Raw genomic sequence first — 21,838 nt, 5'->3', positions numbered from 1 at the left:
TTCCTCAGGGTTAGGATTATAGGTCTGCACCATCATGCCTGGCCATACATCATTTTAAATGGTCATAACATCTCCACGCTAAAATTCTCCAAAGGCCCTTTCAAAGCTGGAAGTCAGGAGCTAGCAAGACGACTCAGAGAGAAAAGACAACCGAGGCCAGGCCTACAGACCTAAGTTTGATGCCCAGTACTCATTGGTGGAAAGAAAGAACCAGCTCCTGAAAGTTGTCCAGGTTGTCCTCTGACCTCCACTCTCATGCCATAGCCGTGCATGTGTGCAAGACACACACACACACACACACACACATACACACACACACACACACACACACATTAAAGATGTCAAAAAAAAAAAAAAAAAAAAAAAAAAAAAAGCCCAGTGTCAAAGGCCCCCATGCTGTGACCCACTCACTGGTTCTGTGCATGCCACTCCTTTCTCTATATCCCAGATACGGCACACTGTCACACTGTACCATTTCCCACCACTGACCAAGCCTTCTCTCCTCGGCCTGGTGTTGAAATCTGAGGTATTTGCCAGGCCAGCCTAACTGCCTCCACCTCCTCCCCAGTCTCCAGATCCTGGGAATCCCCTGCAAGGAGTGTCTCGGAATGTCTTGGGTTTGCTCAGTATGCTTTGTGCTCTCTTGTACTTACTGTTCTCTCTTGGGTTGCAGGTATTTGTGACCCCTGGATAATGAATAGCCAGTGAGGTCAGGCTCTGATTTATCTTTGTAGCCCCCAGTGTCTACGGCATGGAGCTGGCAGCTGGCAAGACCAAGCGCTTGAAGAAAACGGAAAAATCTATAGCAGAAAGATAAAGCTTCTATAATTACACCACAGAATCTGTACAGACCCATACCAGCCACTCACCTGGAGTAAAGACCCCATAGTCACTTGTCTATCCTTCCCTCTCGGAGGCTTTGGGGGGCTCAACCTCTTTCTTTGCTGTCCTGTGACCTTGTTACTGCAGTAAGTCAGTGACAGCCCACCAGTTCAAGAAGTTTGCCTTCCGCACAAGTGAGTCAATTGCTCATTATTCTGTGCTGGGCTTAAGATGTAAAGTGGTAATTCAAATATTTCTAGGGCCTTCTGGTCTACAACAGAAACCAGCTCAGACACTGAACTGCTGTCCTATAACCCTCCATTAAGACTGCCCCTAACAGCCCCGTGAGAAGGCAGAGCCCCTAGAAAGCACGTTTGCAATATTGCATTAACGATAAGAGAGAGGCAGGTAAGCAAATGACTGGCATGTAGGCTAGGATGTCATAGTCCCAGAGGTTGCTGCTTCTTCAGGACAGAGACTGTGACTCCAGGGCTGAGGAACCGTGATGGGGGAGAAAGGTCCTTCAGAGTCATCTGCCCCATCCTCTCCGCTGGAAGACTCTCCAGAGACCTTGACATATCTCATGCTTCTATGATATTTCTCTGTTGTACACCATTGCTACAAATGACTTTGGTCTGCAGTCACCTTTCCCTCTCGTCAGCCCCTGGCAAGGGACAGGGAGACTGAAAGTCAAGGCCCAGAGAAGCAGTGTCGTATAACACCCCTCATCCTAAGCCTACACCAAGCCTGTGTTCCACTGTTCGGAGGCTGCAGGGGTACGGCCTTTTTAGCTCCTCTTAGGGACAAGGCCTGACTTTGGGTCTCCTGTAAATTGTATTTGTTTTCATGTGTTTCTTGTGAGGCCTTTGAAATCTGTCACGGAGGAATCTATCACCAAGTGACAACAGCAACCACACAGATTTTACACCAGTCCCCATGACCCCTCATAGCCACCCTATTCCGTGAGCTATTGCTGGGGTCCATTTTCAAGAACAGTGAAGTGAGTGGTACTTCACTCACAGTACTAACAGACAGGGTCCAGGAAGTACTCAATATCCTGGAATTGGTATGAGAATCAACTATTATTCCACTTGATATTACATTCTTTCCAACTGCCTCTAATCAAAATTGTTCACAAAGACTATGTGACTTGTTTATACATAAAAATATAGTAAAAGGGATTTTTTTTTTTTTAATTTTTTTCGAGACAGGGTTTCTCTGTGTAGTTTTGGTACCTGTCCTGGATCTCGATCTGTAGACCAGGCTGGCCTCGAACTCACAGAGATCCACCTGCCTCTGCCTCCCTAGTGCTGGGATTAAAGGTGTGCACCACCACTGCCCAGCTAAAAGGGAAATTTTTAAAGGAACTAATAAGATAGAAAGGAAGGGAAGGAGAGAATGGAATGAAGAAAATCAAATGTTGAGGTTGTTCTGCCTCCCCTGATGGCAAAGACCTCACCACACTGAGCCCACCTGTAGGACCCACCTCGCTTTACCCACCCCTTTAGATGAGGTCACAGCTGGGCCCCAGCCTTATCTCCACAGTGGCCATATCCCAGCACAGGGTGCTGGCTCAGCTCCTAGCTAGCCACAAGGTAGAATTACCTCCTTTCTCAGAGCCCTCAGGAAGATTCCATGGCCCCTCCCAAATCCCCAAATTCTTGGCATGTCCCAGCCCCTTTGAGGAGACTAAAATGCCATGTTTCTTTCATGCCTAGGAAATAAAGGAGAGGGTACTTTAAAAAAGATTAGATTTTTTTTTTTTAACTAGGAAAAAAAAAATCTACTGCTTATTTCGTAAACTTCCCCCGAAATGGTTTGGCAAGCATCTGCTGTTTTGGGCACCAAAACTGATTAAGAGCTAAAGCAAGGCATCAATTTCCCCCAACAATAAATCAAAGCCAAAATCAGATACTGATGTGACTCTGTGCCATCCTTCAAGGGCTGCAGACTGGGGTGCACAGCAGGGTCCCGATGCCTGAGAGGGTCTACTTCATGGGCCTGCCTCCTAGGGATGCTGAAAAGAAAAGAAAGGTAAATAGGAGGATGCAGGGAGGAGGTGGAGAAGGAGGAGCCTGCTGAGAAGCCTGATCTGAGCAGGTTCTACCTGTAGGCCTGTGCTTTCTGGACCAACTGAGAAGGTGCAGAGCAGGCCTGGGGTTTGAACCTCATATGCACTGGGCAAGCACCCTATCACTGAGCTACAACCCCAGCACTCTCTTCACTTTCTATTTGGAGACAGGGTCTCAGTAACTGGCCCAGAGTATCCTTGAATTCAATCTTTAGCCTAGGAGAACCTTACTTATACTTACATTCCTTCTGCCCCAGCCTTCTAAGCAGTTACGATTACAGGCCTGTCCGTCCCACCAGGCCTGGCAAGGTATTTGTCTTCGCTGTGAAAGCCCTTTCCTTTACTAGGGACGGTCTATTGCTGTCCTGGATATTGAAGTAAGTGGTGAAAAGACAATAAACACCTTGCAGCTAGACAGGCGGCGCACGCCTGTATTCCCAGCACACGGGAGGCAGAGGCATTAGGAACATGAGTTCCAGGCCTGCCTTGGCTACACAGTGATCTCTTGTCTCGAGCAAACAAAATCCATCAAACGTCTTATAGACGTGGTCATAGATGGCTATAGATGAGTAGTAGGTTCCGCTGCTTGAAAACACCCTTTAGCTGTCTCACAAGTGAGTGTAGCCGTGGTGGGGACCCGTGGGCACACCGGAAGGATCTGGGGAGTGGGCTCTGTCCTGCGCTTGTGTGATTACAGCTAAAGGATAGGAAGTGTTGGGCAGTCACAACGGTAGCTTGTGGCTGGGAGATGAACTGCTTTCATTTCTGGAAAGTGCCCCTCTCAGATTTGGGGACCTGGGAGAGACACAGAACAATTGGCTCCTGGATGGGAGGACGAGACAAGCCACTATCGGGACAGGCAGTGACAAAGCAGCCGGCACCAGGGCACGGGCTGAGTGTCTGCAGGAGGGTGGAGTGTCCTGTTTACGGCACCATTGGGTATTATCGGCTCATCACACACAGCAGCCTCCACAGCTCAGCCACCTGGCGAGGCACCCTGGCACCAGGCCAGACCATTTCACCACGCGGCTGAGCAGTGGCGGATGCTTTGGTTCTTGGGCAACAGCAAATGGAAAAAACAAAACAAAACAGCACACACTAGATAAGAAGCCTTAGGTGCTATCTTCCAGGGCCACTTGGCCCTGTCTCCCAACTGCTACGCTTGTGTGGCTTCAGGGAGAGGGGCTAAGGGAGGAGAGGCCCAGTGGTCAGGTGGTGTCTGCCTCTTAGGGGACTGTCAAGGGGGCCAGCAACACACGCAGCAGACAACGCCTTTAGTAAGTAGGTTTGAGTGCCCGCTGAGCATCAACTAACTTAACTCTCTGATTGTCTCTGCAGATAGGAGAGGAGTAAGACAAGACGCAGGGCAGAAGAGGACAGACTGATGCCACTGCCCGTCAGATAGCCACCACCAGGAATACCCCTAAGGGCTACCCCCCAGCAAAGGTGCTTTCAAAAGGGCCACCGATCCATCTCTACCTCTCCCAAGATCCCTCACTGGAAATCAACTCAAGCCTACCCCCAGCAGAGGAACTCGAAGGGGAAGTGTAGTGCTTAGGATGAAAACTACCGATGAAGCAGGACACGGGACATTCCTGGTTCCTCTCAGCTTGGCCAAGGTGGGCACCGAGCAATTTGCCAGGAGAAATCTGCCCTGACCAAAGGGTTCTGGCTGGGCATCTGGAGGGACAATTCCATCATTTCACCCTCTTACAGGCCATGTAGGAGGGAGAACCCTAGGATGCAAAGATGCTGTTCCTTACACCACCACCAGCATGTGCCTAGCCTTCCTAGTACGCTCCTAAAGCGAAAGCAAGACATAATGAGATTTTTACACCCAGCAAAAACTCGACAACTAGCTGGTTCAGCAAACGAGGCATGCATCATTTTCTCATGTCATCAGGCTTTGAAAATGTCTCAGCACCAGCCTTCTCACCTCCCCTCTTTAAAGAGAAAAGAGCCCTTATCCTAACAAAAGCCACAAATACATTCTAGGAAATAAGAAAACACAGATGAGTGAAAACCGTACACTCAAAGCCATGCGTGCCCCACCCAGATGTCACCACAGTGCTACATATATCCTTGGTTTTCTCCATGCACATATGCATGCTTGTGTTTATTTTTGTTTTTCAATCAACGATCTTCACTTGGGGATGAGAAGCACGCAGGGCCAGGGCAGGGCCAGGGCAGAATGGTGGAACATGGAGGGGCCCTGCCCTGTCCTGTCCTGTCCACCCTGGTGCAGCACTTGAGAAATTGGGAGAACAAAACACAACAGGGACTCAGACTTTATCTAAACATTTCCCCAAGGACAGATCTGTGGTACGTAGGAGAAGTTCCTCCAAGCAGCCTCACAGGGATTGTCTTTCTATTTCTGGACGTGCTGGGCTTGACGGGCATAGGTGACCTCACAAGCTCCCTATGGTTAGCGGCCTCGTCACTGCTTAACTCAGGTTTTGGAGGGAAGTTGTGGTAAAACTGAAACCCCCAATATGACTGTACGAGAGTTAGAAGACCTCCATGGAAAGCCCATGGAGACCCCATCCATCCCAGCTGGCTACGTGAAATTTGGAGCTCTGAGCGGGTTTCCTTTGTTCTTTTTTTCCAGAACTGAAACTTGAACTGTCTCTCAACTATAAGCCCAATCCTGACTAGCGTTTCTTTCAACACTAAATCACAACTAACGGTCAACTTTCACAGGGAGAAGGGACTCAAAAGAACTAGACAGGAGGAGGAAACATTCCCCACCAAGAAGGTTGTTTTGTTTTGTTTTGGAGCTGAGGATCGAACCCAGGGCCTTGCACTTGCTAGGCAAGCGCTCTACCTCTGAGCTAAATCCCCAACCCCAAGAAGATTTTATCCAGAAAAGAGAAATGGTTTTTGTGTACATACAAAGCACTTCTCAGCCAAGCACTCCATCAATCATTGTGACTCCATATTTAAACGTACAACTCAAGAAAGAACCAGTGAAACCATTTCTGGCTTCATGTCTGACTTCCCAAAATGTAGATCACATCTGCAGACAGCTAGAAGACTGAGCCAAGAGAAGCCTTTCGGGAGATCTCACTGTGGGAAAAATAAATAAATAAATAAATAAGGAATACACTCTGTGTATCTTCCAGGAGGCAAAGGGTAACCCCAGCGTGCATGCGCTGCCCTCAAAGAAGCAGGCTGCCGGGCCTCTGACATTTGCTCGGTTCTCAAGAAACTGTAGTTAGAAGAAAAGGAAGTAGTGTGAACTTTTCACCCTTTATCTCAATTCTCTGAAGAGGAGTTCTGTAGGATTGTAGCATTCTCAAGACAAAACAAATCACCAGCAGTTACTGATCGAAGCACGTTTTCCTTTAGAATCTAATGGGGGCCTTTGTAAGAAGAACCCACACAGTAGCCTCCTCCCATAAAACAATCCTCACCCCATGGCTGTTGGAAAGTAATAGGTTCCTGGGGGACATACAGACTCAAAAGGATGGGCAAGCACCTTTTTTCCTTGCTTCACTTCTTACGGTAATGCTTTCCATCAAACAGAAAAAAAAAAAAAATCATGACACCCAGTCAGCTCTTAAGTTAGCTTTGAAGGTTAGTGGGGCAAAGGGACTACCAGACTGGGGAGGTTCATCTATACCGAATTTTGCAAGAGGACAACTACAAAACTGCACCCTGGTTTCTGATTCTGTGCACCCCACACTCTCATGCATTCCCCTATGGAACAGAGTCTCCAAGACTTTACAGTGATAGGTATCATCTCACGCTGAAAGGTGAACTCAGAGCTGGGTGGGTGGTGGCGGCAGTGGTGGCACACACCTTTAATCCCAGCACTCGGGAGGCAGGTGGATCTCTGTGAGTTCAAGGCCAGCCTGGTCTACAGAGTGAGAACTCATTTCGCCAAGGTCAAAGTGCAAAGTGAGGCCCTTTATAGAATCCCAAATAGAAGATTTTTCAAAGAAAATTTCCCACACTTGTATCTTAGACTCAACTGTTGAATGACTTGCTGGCTGCCCTGGTTCCGGAAACCCTTGCTAGGAACGAGATGAACCTACCTGGGAACACAGCTTTAGTCACTGAGCACGTTGGGTTGGCCAAGGGAAGATGAAGACAATTTAAGAGAGGGACAAGTCCTAGTGAGGAAGGGAGAACCAAGTACAAGGCAAATAAGATTATAGATTATTTTCAAACCATCAATATTTTCTACTTTATGAATAAACCATTACTAATTTTAACTCTGTCCAGTCTGCTTCCTTCCCGGCTTCCAGCAAACTTCTACACCACCCACGTTTAAGCAGCTAACATGCAATTTGACAGCCCCATTTTGTCGCCATCCCCCACAAGATAAAATTGTTTTTGTTATTCCTCTTGTTGAATTGGTCACGTCAGTATTCCTTTCCATTCGTGTTAGTTCAGAACTGTCTTTATGAAATTCTCGATATGCTCTCTCTATCCTGAAGATTCAACAGACGCCAAGACTTCTGGGCCAAAGGTTGTGGGGAAAAGGATATTTACACAATGCCAAAGTGTCGCCCCAGAAACCCCTCAAGAGGAGAATGATGTGCTTTTACAGTGGGAGATCTGGTGGTCACCACCAGGAGTGATCAAATTTAGCATGGCTAAGCTGGAGGTCCAGCTCAGTGATCCAGCAGATGTGTGTGAAGCCCTGGTGCTCAATCCCCATACCCTGTCTTCAACGACAGAATTACTACTTAGGAACACTCTGGTAGCAGATACTTCCTAAAAGAACAGTATGAAGACACAACTTTACTCATGAAAAGTTTATTTTTGTTGTGAGACAACGTCTCACTGTGTTGCCCTGGCTAGCCTGAAAGTCACAGATTCACCTGCCCTTGTCTCTTGAGTGCTGGGATGAAAGGTGTGTGCCGCCATGCTAGGGTCAGATGTTCTTGTAGAAACGCTTAACCGAAATCTGATTAGACTCCAGATCTAACTTCCCACTACTGGGAAATGCAGGGCACAGAAGAACAAGTGAAATGATGTGAGAGGAAATGGGAAGAGACATACACGGTCTAGAAGAGCTTCAAATGACTTGTCTGTCTGTCTGTCTGTTTGGAGACAGGGTGTCTCTGTGTAGCCCTGGCTGTCCTGGAACTCCCTCTGTAGACCAGGCTGGCCTCGAACTCAGAGATCTGCCTGCCTCTGCCTCCTGAGTGCTGGGATTAAAAGTGAGTGCCACCATTGCCTGGCCCAAAATGACTCTTGAAAATGTATTAGGGGAGCCAGGCGGTGGTGGCGCTCGCCTGTAATCCCAGCACTCGGGAGGCAGAGGCAGGCGGATCTCTGTGAGTTCGAGGCCAGCCTGGACTACACAGTGAGTTCCAGGACAGGCACCAAAGCTACACAGAGAAACCCTGTCTTGAAAAACAACAGAGAGAGAGAGAGAGAGAGAGAGAGAGAGAGAGAGAGAGAGAGATTTATTAGGGGAAAGAGTACTCTGAGAGATCAAAACACATTGTTTATATGTATGAGATTCTCAAGGAATAAAAACATTAAATTAAACAAAGAGATGCTATTTAAAACAAACAGACATGGGCTGGCAAAATGCCTCAGTGAGTAAAGCACAACCTGGTTTCCTCCCTAGAACTCACATAAAGGTGGGAGGAGAGAATGGACCTCAAAATGCCCCCTGACATAGGCACTATGACACGCACATGCCCACACATACACAGGATAGACACACAGTAATAACAACAATAAAATAAGAAGCTGGGGAGATGCCTCAGTGAGTAATGTTTACTGAGCAAGCATGAGACTCTTACATGGATTCCAGCATCCAGAGGTGAAGACAAGTGAATTCCAGGTGCTTGCTGGCCACCTAGATGTGCACAAACAGCAAGTTCCAGGTTCACTTAAAAAAAAAGTTGGGGGGGGGGGCTGGCAAGATGGCTCAGAGGTTAAGAGCACTGGCTGCTCTTCCAGAGGTCCTGAGTTCAATTCTCAGCAACCACATGGTGGCTCACAACCATTTGTAATGAGATCTGGTGTTCTGCACTGTATACATAATAAATAAATATATCTTAAAAAAAAAAAGTCGGGGTGTTGGTGGTGCACGCCTTTAATCCCAGCACTCGGGAGGCAAAGCCAGGCGGATCTCTGTGAGTTTGAGGCCAGCCTGGGCTACAGAGCAAGATCTAGGACAGGCACCAAAGCTACATAGAAAAACCCTGTCTTGAAAAAACAAAACAAACAAAATAAATAAATAGATAATATAATAAGTAAAATAAAAAGTTAAAGATATCTGGCATTAATCTCTGGCCTCCACACATGTACATGTGCAAATCACCTCTCTCTCTCTCTCTCTCTCTCTCTCTCTCTCTCTCTCTCTCTCTCTCTCTCAAGCATGTATATTCAGAGTAGGGGAAAACTCTGGATTGAGAGCCTTTTAAAAAAGATAGAACTGACTAAGATCCTTTATGCTGAGGATGTAGGAAGAACACTTGCCTAGAATGTGTAAGGCCCTGAGTTCCAGGATCTCAGTTCTTGGTCCCCCAGACCAAGATTACAAAGCGAGCCACTAAATGGGAAGTGTGAAAACTACATGATACCCAGGCACAGTTAATTTCCTCAGGCATGATAACACTGTGAAGAAAACAATCTTCATTCTCAGGAGAAGCTGCTGGAGTAGGGGGAGGGGACGTGGTCATGTCAAATAGTTCACCCAGAAGACTGCATACAGATGGACACATGTGAAGGTCTGTCTAGACACACATACACTAATGAACAAAGGACAACAGACAGACTCGGACAACTTGGGACATATATCTAATGATAGTTCCAGGCTAGCCAGGGCTACATAGTGAGACTCTGTCCTTAAAAAAATAAATAAATAAAAGGAGGGGTGTGGGGAGCTGGAGAGGTGGCTCTGGGGTTAAAAGCACTGACTGTTCTTCCAGAGGACCTGAGTTCAATTCCCAGCAACCACATGACAGCTCATAACTGTCTGTAACTCCAGTTCCAGGGGACCCAACACCCTCATACAGATATATATGCAGGCAAAACACCAATGCAGCCAGGTGGTGGTGGCGCATGCCTTTAATCCAGCACTTGGGAGGCAGAGTCAGGCAAATCTCTGTGAGTTTCGAGGCCAGCCTGGGCTACAGAGTGAGATCCAGGACAGGCACCAAAACTACACAGAGAAACCCTGGCTAGAAAAAACAAAAAACCAAAAACAAACAAAAGACACCCATGCAAATGAAATAAAAGCAAAATCTTAAAAAAAGAAAAGATAGGTTTAGCTGGAGAGTCTAACTGGACAATGGGAAGAACGAAACGCAGTCCGCAGCACTGGATGAGGGAGATTATAAATGGCCCATCCCTGAAAACAGGAAGAGACCATTACAGGTTCCTGACTCAATATCTGCCCTTGAGGGCAGAAGGTTGCAACTCCTAAAGGGTAGAGAGGAGAGGGCTGGTGACCGACACAGATAAAGTGGAAGGTCAGAACATCGTCTAGGGCACGAGAGAGAGAGAAGAAAAGACGTCGGCGGTAAATACACCTTGCTGAGGCAGCTAAGACAGCTGTGTTGTAGGCTCTCGCACATGTCCCTGCCCACCTCCTCCCAAGCAGGAAGATATAAATAGTGCTCAATTTACCTGTGGCTGGCCGCACCAGAAAGCCTGGTCACATGGCTGGGGAAGCTGCACTAACCACCAAGAATACTTAGGGGCACGGAGGGCACACAGGTTCCTGGCTTGCTACACTTCACTAGCTTGGACTCTGTCAGGATCCGCTGCACTTAACTTTGGTTTTCATCCTGCTCTGGGCTGGGCCAGAGACACTTACAAGGGACAAAGGCTCAGTTAGGTTCCTCAGAACCAAGAATGTCAGTCACCGAATCTACTCTGCCTCATCCGTGAACACCTGTGTGAAGGGTTTGGGGGTGCAGCACAGCAGTAGAGCATCTGCCCAGCATGTCTGCGGCCCTGGGTTCGGTTCCCGACACTGCCAAAAACAACTGTGAACTACCTTGTCCCACTTGCAGACAGTCTGGTCACATCTCTTCACTCCAGCTCTATTTCACGTCCCCAGCTTCACAGGGGAGACACCACGAAGACTTCTGCATCCGACCCAGTGAATCCCTACCTGGGCCCTGACCTTCTGGAACTGAACTGGAAATAAGTGGCAAATTACCATGCTGTGCCTGGGCTGTGGAAAAACCCCAAAGCGTGCTGGGAGACATTCCAGGGCAGCCCCTGCTCTGAAGTCCTGATCTTGCCACGCCAGTTGTTCAGATTTCCTAAGAGAGGCGCAGAGGTTGTGCAGTGCCTCCAGGGCAAGGCAGCCTGAGAAGCAAGGCGAGATGTTTAGATCCTAGACAACAGCGGGGGAGAAGGAAGCAGCCAAGGGCTCGTTCCCGGGTCACCTCTCCACACGCAGCTTCCAGAGGCAGAGGGTGAGGCAACACACATTACTAGGTAGGTGACCAACCAGATCTTGTCCCGCAAGCTGCTTCATGGTAATGTCACCTTCTGTAAGAGAGCGCTTGTCTCACTGACACAGAAGGATAACTGGACCCAGGGAAACAGTATGGGATAGTAATCACCCGTGTGTCCTATCCCAGCTTCAGAGACCCAGAAGGCAAGTTCAGTTAGTTTTGTTTTTTTGTTTGTTTGTTTGTTTTTTTCCAGCAGACAGCTCTGTTTTCTGCACAGTGGTTCCCACACAGACATCTAAACTCCAGACAACCCCCTAGGAATTGGGGGCAGCCTCATTTCACCCTCCTCCTCCTTGCTGGTTGTCAACCACCCATCAGTTATTTTGGGTCAGGACAAAGCCAGAATAGTGGAAGGTATAGGCAGATATACAAAGAGGGCCACGGAGGGAGTCTATATAATTTGATCACTTCCTAAGGACAAGCTGGGGCACTCACATAGTAAATGCCCACAGGTCTACTTCATAGAGCTGGCTGGGCCATGAAATAATCCTTTAAGGACAGCTTATTTACAGCCAGCGACAGCAAGCACCTCAGATAAAAGATGTACACCAAAACTGAAGATTTCCAGAAAACTGCCTTTTTAAAAGAGATTTATTTTTAACTATGGTGTACTTGTGTGTCTGTGTGTGGGTTTGTGCATGCGCATACAGGTACCTGTAGAAGCCAGAAGCAGGTGTTGGATCCCCACAACTGGAGCTACCCGTGGTTGAGAGCTACCCAATGTGAGCACTGGGAACTGAATTTGGATCGTAAGACCGGCACATGCTCTTCACCCCTGAGCCATCTCTCCAGTCACAGAAAACTGCCCCACCCCCAGCGCCAGGTTACATAGTAGAGTAGGGCTAAGTGTGGTGACACACATCTGCAATCCCAGCAATCAGGAAGCAGAGGCAGGAGGATTGCCAACTCTATAGTAGCCTGGGCTACATAGTAGGAATCTGGCTCAATTGACCCAAACAAGTAGAATAGGGTTCACTCATTCCCTGCAGCATAAACAAAACCACAAGAATGGCTGAAGGCCCTTAGGGAGCACAGCCAGACAGCTGAAGTGGTTTGATGTGAGAGGAAAGGGTGGGATACAGCGAGAGCTGTCAGTTCCTCTAACCTCGCTTAGTAATCCCAGACCCAGCCTTCTTGGGCCTGGGGTTAAGGGAAAGCTAGACCAAAGGGTACTTCCTTTAGTGTAAGCTATAACTCCTGTCCCACTTGGTACAACGTCCTGCATTAAACCACACAAACTCCCCTGAGGCTTACCGTATTCACAAGGCAGAAGGCACAATAACTGCCTAGTATATGTCACAGAAAAAGCCATCTAGCCTGGGCCCATACCCTGGCACCACTTTCTGAGCCAAACTCACTGATTTGCCCCTCTGTCCTCTCCTATATAAATGTGCAGTAGTGTTACTGCATGGCTGTGGCACAGATGAGCCTTCTAATTCCGAGTATCTTAAGAAGTAAGGAGCTAGGTAACGAGCAGAGGACAGTGGTAGAGTGTTTCATCTTCAAGAGAGGAGGCATGTTCCTTCAGAAGACACTGGACATGCAGAGCAAGCTCAGTGTGGGATCATGTCAGTAACAGCATGCTGGGACAACCCTGCCGACTATGATGCTGGGTCAACATGGAGCCAGGGCCACACTTGCAAACACAGAAACTGAACCCCAGTCAGTTCCCAGGGTCTGATACCAATCTATCCCATTGGGGAAGGGCAAGCTATAGGCTCCTGAAAGGCAATCTAACACAGAGGCAAAACCCTGACTTCACCCCAGCATGGTATATGAACTCAAAACAGGTCTGTAACTTCTTGGGTATCAACTGTTCCATCTGTTAAGTGGGGAGAATAAGAGACATTACAAGCATGTAGAAGCAACCTGATAGTCAATTAGTCTAGTATTTATTGATTAAATGTTTATTTGGAAATGATTTGAAACTGATCATTCAAGAACAAGTATACAGAGCCGGGCGGTGGTGGTGCACACCTTTAATCCCAGCACTGGGAGGCAGAGGCAGGTAGATCTCTGTGAGTTCGAGGCCAGCCAGGTCTACAGAGTGAGTTCCAGGGCAGCCAGGGCTACACAGAGAAACCCTGTCTCAAAACAACAATAAAAAGAATAAGTACATAGGATACATACATAATCTTTACCTAGATCTGCCTACATGCCAATTGCTTTACTGATGGCTTGCTGTCACATGCATTTTACACATGCTCACATACTTTCCAACACTCATACTTGACACCCACAGGTTTGCTCAAAATGTGTGAGTGCACACACACACACACACACAGAGGAGAGGAGGGAGGGAGGGAGGGAGGGAGGGAGGGAGGGAGAGAGAGAGAGAGAGAGAGAGAGAGAGAGAGAGAGAGAGAGAGAGACTGAGACTGATTTTTATTCCTTGAAAGGAATAGGCAACTATGACAAAGTGGGATGTTGGCGATTAAGAGACAGCAAAAGGTTTTGTTATCTGGTAACGGTTTATGGACGTCTGCTCCTTCCCCTGCAAATGGCAAGCATTTAAATGTTCACTGTTTTACATGGACAGTGACCTCACAGTTCAGACAAGTTCCATAAAGTGAATCAACAAAGTCAGTTTCAATTCCTCCCTGTGTTATGGTGTATATGCACTTGTGTGTGCACATATATGTATACATGGAAGCCAAAGTCTTCTGTAGTGGGTAGCCATCCCAGCCTTGGCCTGGAAGTTCCAACCCCCATTGAGGCTTCAGTAATGGTCAAGCCCACAAGGCGGGGATCAAGAGGAGAGGCTTCTCTTGGTTCCGGGACCCTGGACACTGGAGGTAGACGGAGCAGAGTTCTCCAGAGAACACCGCCGGACTGCGCCATACCTTTGCCAGACCCTGCAACCTATCCCTTCATTTGTAAGTTACCTCACAAAATAAACCTCCCTTTTAACTACGTGGAGTGGCCTTAATGATTTCACCAATAGTCTTCCTCAATTGCTCCTCCACTGTATTTTAAATTGTTTTGTTTTGTTTGAGGAGGACAGGTTCTTACTATGCAGCCGTGGCTGGCCTGCATGCAACTTGCCTTCCTCTGCCTCTTGGGTGCTGGGATTAAAATTGTGTTCCACCACACCGAAACTTAACTTCTTAAATTATTATTTGTCTGTATGATATGCATGGGGATAAAGGGAAGTGCATGCCACCGTGTGCTTGTGGAGGTCAGAGGCCAACCTCCAGGAGTCAGTTCTTGCCTTCAACAAGGATTGGGATCGAGGGATTGAGGTCAGGGCATCAAGTTTGTGAAGCAAGTGGTTTTTTGTTTGTTTCATGTCAGACAGTTAATGTACCAACGTCGTAGCAAGGTTTAGTGGGCGGTACACGGCATGCAATGGCATGAATTCCCAATCATCATGCTTATGAACCAAAAAAGGATCGAAACAAGTGTCCTTAATCAACCAAGCCATCTTACCAGCTCTACCTCGTTTTTTGAGACATGGTCTCTCACTGAACCTGGAGCTCACCAATTCGGCTCGGTGGGCCAGCCTAGGAGCTCAGAGATCTAGCTATCTCCACACCCCCAGCGCTGGAGTTAGATGTGTATCACCGAACCATGCTTTTCCATGGCTGCTGGGGATCTGAACCAGGTCCTCGGCCTTGGGCAGCGAGCACTTTACCAACGAAGCCATTTCCTAGCCCTTCCTCCTTTTTTGTTTTGTTTTTTTTTTCACTTAAAGACACAAAACTTACAAAACAAACAACAAGAAAGCATTATATAGATGGAAACAACTTTATTATACAGAAGTGTTTTTAGAATACTTGCTAACTAAGAATTTACCTTACAAGGTTGTGAAGTAACTGGAAAGGAAAGACGACACACAAGCATACACACATTAGGACATGAAATAAAGGGACGAGTTAACTCCAAGAAGCCAGCCAGGTGGCCGGGCAGTGGTAGTGCACACCTTTCATCCCAGCACTCGGGAGGCAGAGGCAGGCGGATCTCTGTGAGTTCGAGGCCAGCCTGGTCTCCAAAGCAAGTTCCAGGAAAAGGCACAAAGCTACACAGAGAAACTCTGTCTTGAAAAACCAAAAAAAAAAAAAAGAAGCCGGCCAGGCAATGCTCCCTAGATGGAGCTTTTTCTCCCAGAGTTCAAGCCTCCACTGTGCCCCCCTACTGGGTGCTATTAAGTATCACAAGGACCCCCACTCCTAGCTAACCAAAAGTAAGATAAGGGATGTGTTTAGGCAGATTATGGAAAGGCTTCTTTCCCATCAGGAATGTGGGAGTGGTGGTGCCAGGGGTCACCCTACATGGAGGACTAAGTTGTTTTCATGGCACAAAGCCACTTGTGCCCACCCCCTTCTATAGGAATGCACCATCCACATTTCACATAGGGACACCTAAGAGAGACACTGTCTCTTATAAGCACGTGCCATCTAGACATACCTCCCTCATACGATTCCAAATCAATACTAACTATGACTCCACAGAGGCAGGAACATCAGTCTGCCCCCAGCTCCCCACCTGTCTGTCCCTGGTGAGCTACTCATTCCGGACGGCAACTGCCAATCTCAAAACAGCCAGAAACACTCAAAAGTCACTACCATGTCACACACACACAGTGTTGCGCTGGCCACCATCTTCCCTTTATCTGCCAGTCTACAGCTCACAGGACAAGTTCAAGGTGTGGAAAACCCACCGTGTGATCACCTCGGGAGGCTGAAGAAACAGACTTGTCGCCGGGCAGTGGTGGCACATGCCTTTAATCCCAGCACTCGGGAGGCAGAGGCAGGCGGATCTCTTTGAGTTCGAGGCCAGCCTGGTCTCCAAAGCGAGTTCCAGGAAAGGCGCAAAGCTACACAAAGAAACCCTGTCTTGAAAAAAAAAAAAAGAAAAGAAAAGAAAAGAAACCGATTTCCGGTTCTCTCCTAATCGGTTTATCAGGCGCACTTGGAATAAGACATACAAACCAATGGGAAACAAAAGCTGGAGATGAGCAAGGTGGTGGGGATGCCATGCCGGGATCAAGTTCACCACACACTTCCATGTGAGGGAAGAGACCCCTGCTTAATCAAGCAAAAGGGCTTTGTCAATCACATGGTTGTGGGTGAGTTATTTCTTTTCTGGGTCTCAGTTTCCCAGTCTGCAAAAACAAGGAAATGCCACCCTCCCTGGCAGGACACAGGGAAAGTAAATGTAAAACATCTGAGTGCCAATTATGAGCAGCAAGAGAGACAAACAAATGAATACTGTCAAAACAAAGCTATTTATGTCTCAAGTTCTCTGAACAATACAGGTGAACTGGGGGCCTTTCAGATTTGGAATTCTCAGGCTCTTTCCATGGAAACAGCCCTTTATTACTTTTTTTCTGTTGTGAATACAGGACGACTCACGTGACAGCTCCATGTGCTTCCTTCAGGTTAAGGGGTACTTGTCCCCACGGACGTGACTCCCACAGCCCTCTTCTCCCCTCTCCATCCACACTATGCTGTATTTTTAGCATAACAGACCTCTGGTTACATCCCCTCTGTCATCTGCGCTCCCCACCAGCTCCCCACCTCCCGGGGCCTATGTCATATCTGATGGGCACGCGTTAAACAGATGCTCCCTGATCCCGATCCCGGGACAGCATGACAGGTTTCTGCGAGCCTACAGCTGTGGGGCAGAGAATGCACGTGTTAGCCACAGTGGTTCTCTCAAAACCAACAGGCTCAGGAAACTCTAAAGTGGAGGGAGTGTGGAGAGGGGCAGAGGGAGGAAGGGGAAGAGGAGAGGGCAGAGGGAGGAAGGGGAAGAGGAGGAGAGGGAGGAGAGGGCAGAGGGAGGAAGGGGAAGAGGAGAAGAAAAAGGAGAGGGCAGAGGGAGGAAGGGGAAGTGGAGAAGGAGAGGGAGGAGGGAAGAGGGAGGAAGGGGAAGAGGAGGAGAGGGAGGAGAGGGCAGAGGGAGGAAGGGGAAGAGGAGAAGAAAAAGGAGAGGGCAGAGGGAGGAAGGGGAAATGGAGAAGGAGAGGGAGGAGGGAAGAGGGAGGAAGGGGAAGAGGAGGAGAGGGAGGAGAGGGCAGAGGGAGGAAGGGGAAGAGGAGGAGAGGGAGGAGAGGGCAGAGGGAGGAAGGGGAAGAGGAGAAGAAAGAGGAGAGGGAGCAGGGAAGAGGGAGGAAGGGAAGAGGGCTGCCGGCTCTCCTGATCACATGTTCACTCGGTTCAAAGTCACACCCAGCTGGGCAGGTTTATTAAACCACTTTTGTCTATGGCAACCCACAGTTGGCAGCAGGGAAACAGACTGGATAACAGTCTAAATGTCTAGGGTTTGGACAATGATCACGAACACCTCTCTCCTGCATTTCTCCACTTGAGCAGGTGAAGGGAAGGAACAGCAATACCTGTTGTTACGGGATGCTGCCTGGCATGGAGGAGGGGGCTTTCAACCTGATCACACTTGGGAAAGCCAACCTAAGGTCCACTGGTAATTCTGTGGCCTGGCCTAAAAAGCCACCTGCTCATTTTGCAATCCTGCTTTTCCTTACTGTACAGTATAACGATACCAAAAATTTGGTACTGGTCTATCTGGCATGAAAGACACCGGGCATTCCTCCCAGTCTCCGTAACCCATCAGCCATGCCTCCTTCTAAGCCAACAGCCCCCCGCTGGTTCAGACTTTAAACAAACCTATGGCAGAATCCTACATGCTGTCTTTTTCCGTGGATCAACCTGGTGACCTGTCCTCTAGTTTTAAGTATGTTAGGAAAAGAACCTACAGGCCTAGAACTCCATGGAAATGCGACATCTTTGCTACCAGCTGGGCCTGAAGCCCAGAAGCCAGGGTGAGAAAGGAGACAATGATTCAGAGAACACCGATGCTTTGTGGAGTGGGCAGGTGGTCCTGCAGGTAGCTGGAGCGGTGCGGGAAAGGGGTAACAGTGTATGGGGACTGGAAGTGGGAAAGGCCGTTACCCGTGAGCCTGGAGGGGGTGTGACTCCCTTCTCCAGTCCACTGCCTTTCCAGCAACTCACTCCAACAAGTGTTTATTGAGCATGACACTCCCCATCTGCCCTGGCTCCCCCTCGGCAGAAGCACTCAAATCTGTTCAAGCTGCGGGGCGAGTTCCACCATACTGGAACTGGAAACACGAGGCACCTACTTCTGAAAAAGGCATGCACACACTTTACAGGACGGGGCAGAAGGGACTACAGAGATGTGAGAACACTGCTGAGCAGACAAGACTATAGCTATGGCACTTTGTGTGTGTGTGTGTGTGTGTGTGTGTGTGTGTGTGTGTGTGTGTGTGTGTACAGTGATGGCAATAGAACCCAAAGCTTGGCACATGCTAAGCACATGCTCTACCACTATGCTACATCCCAGGCTCTAAAAAAAGTGTCACTTTTGAAAGAGAAAGGAGAGAAGAAAATAGAAACCTAATTGAACTTTAGGGAAAATACATTGGCCAATTTCAAAGAAAAGAAAGAAAGGAAATCTATTCAAAAGCTGGTAGTTCTATAATTAGCCTTACCACATACTAAATATTCCTTTCATCCTGCACCTTCTCCAGCCTGCATTTATAATTCATTTGCTTGTGGATGTGCTAGCACCTGCTTTTGGAGCTGTGTGTCAAATCCCACCTTTGGTCTCAACACTTCTATGCCGTCCTGAAAGTTGTCTCTTCAGGTCACAGGAGAAGGGATTCAGGTGGCAGAGCTGGTGGCACACTAATCTGTGCCTTAGCAAGATGGTTCCCTGGAAAAAGCTGCCTGCCATTAGCAGATAGGGAGCTATGGTCAGAGGGGAGGCACCCTAAATTTACAACTCTGCTCTGGCAAATACTGTCCACCATTTAAGATGACACATTCTGGCAGCCTCCAATAGAATGCACCCCCAACTCTTAATCATGGTCCAAATGCATGAGAGCAATCAAATCCCTCAGAAGAATCTTCCCAGGCCTCCACACACACACCCCTTTTAATAGGGGCTGGAAGTATAAACTGCTAATGTGCAGGCGGGTGAAGCCTAAGGCACTCCATCCTCCTCCCCCAGTGTCAGCTGTCGAAGGCTCAAGAGCAAAGCCACAGACCTGTGTGCCTGAACATGGCAGGGTAAGTGTCTGTACATGGCCAAGACTTCAGCAATAGCTTCCCTAGGGCTGGACTTGCAGTTCTCCTATTATGAAATAGTCTGATAGTGTTCTTTTAAGTTCACTTAAGCTGCTCTTGATTGGCTGGGGTACTCCCACACAGGAAAGTCAACTGCAGCTTACCCGGCCCGAAGGATAACCATTTATATGACTCCAAAGCTAGGTATTCATTGGTTGTGACTCTAGGAAGACAGCAACATGCTAGAAAGCTAGGATATCCGGTGGGCACTGTGAGCTGGAAGGCTTCAGGTTCACAGCCAGCTGTGCCCAAGAATGACAGCCCGTCGGGAGCACAGATAATTCATAGACCTCAAATAGCATCCTCAACTCTTCCCTCTCCAAGACCAGGATTTGTTTTGGACCTAACCATGCGAATAGATTTGGCTAGTGTTTGGTTAATTCCTACTCTGCAAACCAAATAATGGAATCTCTGTGAGGCTGTAACTCAGGCAGAGCAGAAAGCTGAGAGCCCCGACTCTTGGCTTCTACTCCCTGCTCTACAGGGAAGAACAAATTCTGTAGCAGAGGAGGACAGAAGTGGTTATGCCAACAAGACATTGTCCACACTCCTTAGATTAACACTGCTGGGCATCGGCTGTAGTTCCCTGTGGCTGCCATCTTGCCGGGGTCATGGAAGAGACAAGCCTCTGAGTGTGACTCTGAAGGACTCTCTGCATTAAGTGGATTAAGATGGAAGACCCTAAATGTGGGTGGCACCATCCCATGGACTGCCCCAAAAGAAACTGAGCTGAGCGCCAGCATTTTTCACTCTCTGCCTCCTGAGTGCAGGTGTAATATAAGCCTCCAGCCCTTCTGCTTGCTTCCCTGTCCTGATGGACTGCATCCTTGGACTATGAGCCAAAATAAACTCTCCCTTCTTTTTCGGTCAGGTATTTAGTCCCAGCAACAAGACAAGGAACAAATACAGTATCCCCAGGTTTACCTTGCCAGCTCTCAAAAGGGCTGCACACTGCCTGTGGGACAAGAGCAAGACCAGGTAAGTCCAGGCAGGACGTGAGCCCGTGGCCAATAGTGCTTCATGCATTTGACAGTACCTATAAAAACTCCAAAATCAGACCTGTAAGAAGATGTCACAGCATGAGGTCTGAATCCTTAGCAGAAAGACTCAGTGTGAGGCTGGAAAGAACCTAGAGGCAGCTGTTTAATTCCTAACAGTTCTACTAAGATGAAGGAATAGCATGGGCCTAGGTGACTCAGGACACACCGACTTCAGCAGAGTTCTCTTGGCTACTAAGCCCAGCAACTCTTTGACAACGCTCGAATCCACATCACTATGAATTTTTTTTTTTTTTTTTTTTTGGCGCGGGGGGGGGGGGGGGGAGCTGAGGATCGAACCCAGGGCCTTGAGCTTGCTAGGCAAGTGCTCTACCACTGAGCTAAATCCCCAACCCCCAACTATGAAAATTTTGTAACCCTGCCTCATGTTTCCTAGAGATCCATATCTGGAACCAGAGAGAACAATAACCACTTACCACCACACCCCACAATGTTCTCACCCCTCTTCTATTGGCCTCTTAACTATTATAGAAGAATTTCTCGGGGGCTGGAGAGATGGCTCAGAGGTTAAGAGCACTGCTTGCTCTTCCAAAGGTCCTGAGTTCAATTCCCAGCAACCACATGGTGGCTCACAACCATCTGTAATGAGATCTGGTGCCCTCTTCTGGTCTGCAGGGATATGTGCAGACAGAACACTATATACATAATTAATAAATAAATCTTTAAAAAAAAAAAAAGAATTTCTCATACTATCTAATACTGTGCTATCCAAAAAACAAAACAAACAAAAAACCAACTAAACAACAACAAACCTAAGAACACATGGACCCACACTCCTTTGCATACCCGAAAGATAGGCAATCATCATAGCTAATGACATCCTAGAAACCGGAGACGTCTGACGTCAAGAAAGTCATCACTATTGATAAGTATTTAAGCGTCAGACACTTCAGAAATGCACTTTTTACTGTCTGTGACTGCAAAGCTATGGAAGACTGCAGCAGTTAGCAGTATCAGGCTAGGAAAAGCCTGAGGGTTTAATGCTTCCCAAACAGAAGCTGTCTCAGTAGCAGGTTACAGAGATCTAACTGTACCCCCAAGCTTTATTATACCAAGATGACTCCCTAAATAATAAATAAATAAATATAATAAAGTAGTTCCAAATCTGTTTTAATCTTCCAGCTGTTTGTGGCACCACAGGCCAAAGGACATGGGCTGAAGAGCACCCTCTCTCAGGACCTCTAATATACAACCTCTTTGATATGGCTTCATACCCATCTAAACACCCATCCTCCAAGGGCTAAGTTTTCCAAACAATGCAAGGAAAGGCATTAAATAATTAGCAGTGGCATCCCTAATAACAGTGACACCTTATATTCAGGAAAGAGCCACTCAAGAAAA

The 21,838-nt window shown here is 47.8% G+C and overlaps 1 protein-coding gene and 1 non-coding gene across 5 annotated transcripts in view; both read right to left on the bottom strand.

Annotated features, from left to right (window-relative positions):
- Fam117a (family with sequence similarity 117 member A) overlaps window positions 1-21,838 on the bottom strand; it is a 48,837-nt gene that overhangs the window by 22,859 nt on the left and 4,140 nt on the right. The window contains exon 1 of one of the 4 annotated variants that reach the window (XM_036196625.1): window positions 654-733. The exons of the other annotated variants lie outside the window; for them this stretch is intronic. The gene's annotated coding sequence lies outside the window, so the exon portion shown is untranslated. Of the gene's footprint in view, window positions 1-653; window positions 734-21,838 lie in introns of those variants that run through there. 4 annotated transcript variants of the gene reach the window in all.
- On the bottom strand, window positions 14,623-14,727 carry LOC118590548. The gene has a single exon (XR_004945832.1). It is a non-coding gene; the product is annotated as a small nucleolar RNA U13 (small nucleolar RNA).

The sequence above is a fragment of the Onychomys torridus genome, chromosome 8 (genome assembly GCF_903995425.1).
Source record: "Onychomys torridus chromosome 8, mOncTor1.1, whole genome shotgun sequence".
Taxonomy (NCBI): domain Eukaryota; kingdom Metazoa; phylum Chordata; class Mammalia; order Rodentia; family Cricetidae; genus Onychomys; species Onychomys torridus.
The sequence above is the reverse complement of the archived record's forward strand: the minus strand, read 5'-3'. Positions and strand labels throughout refer to the sequence as shown.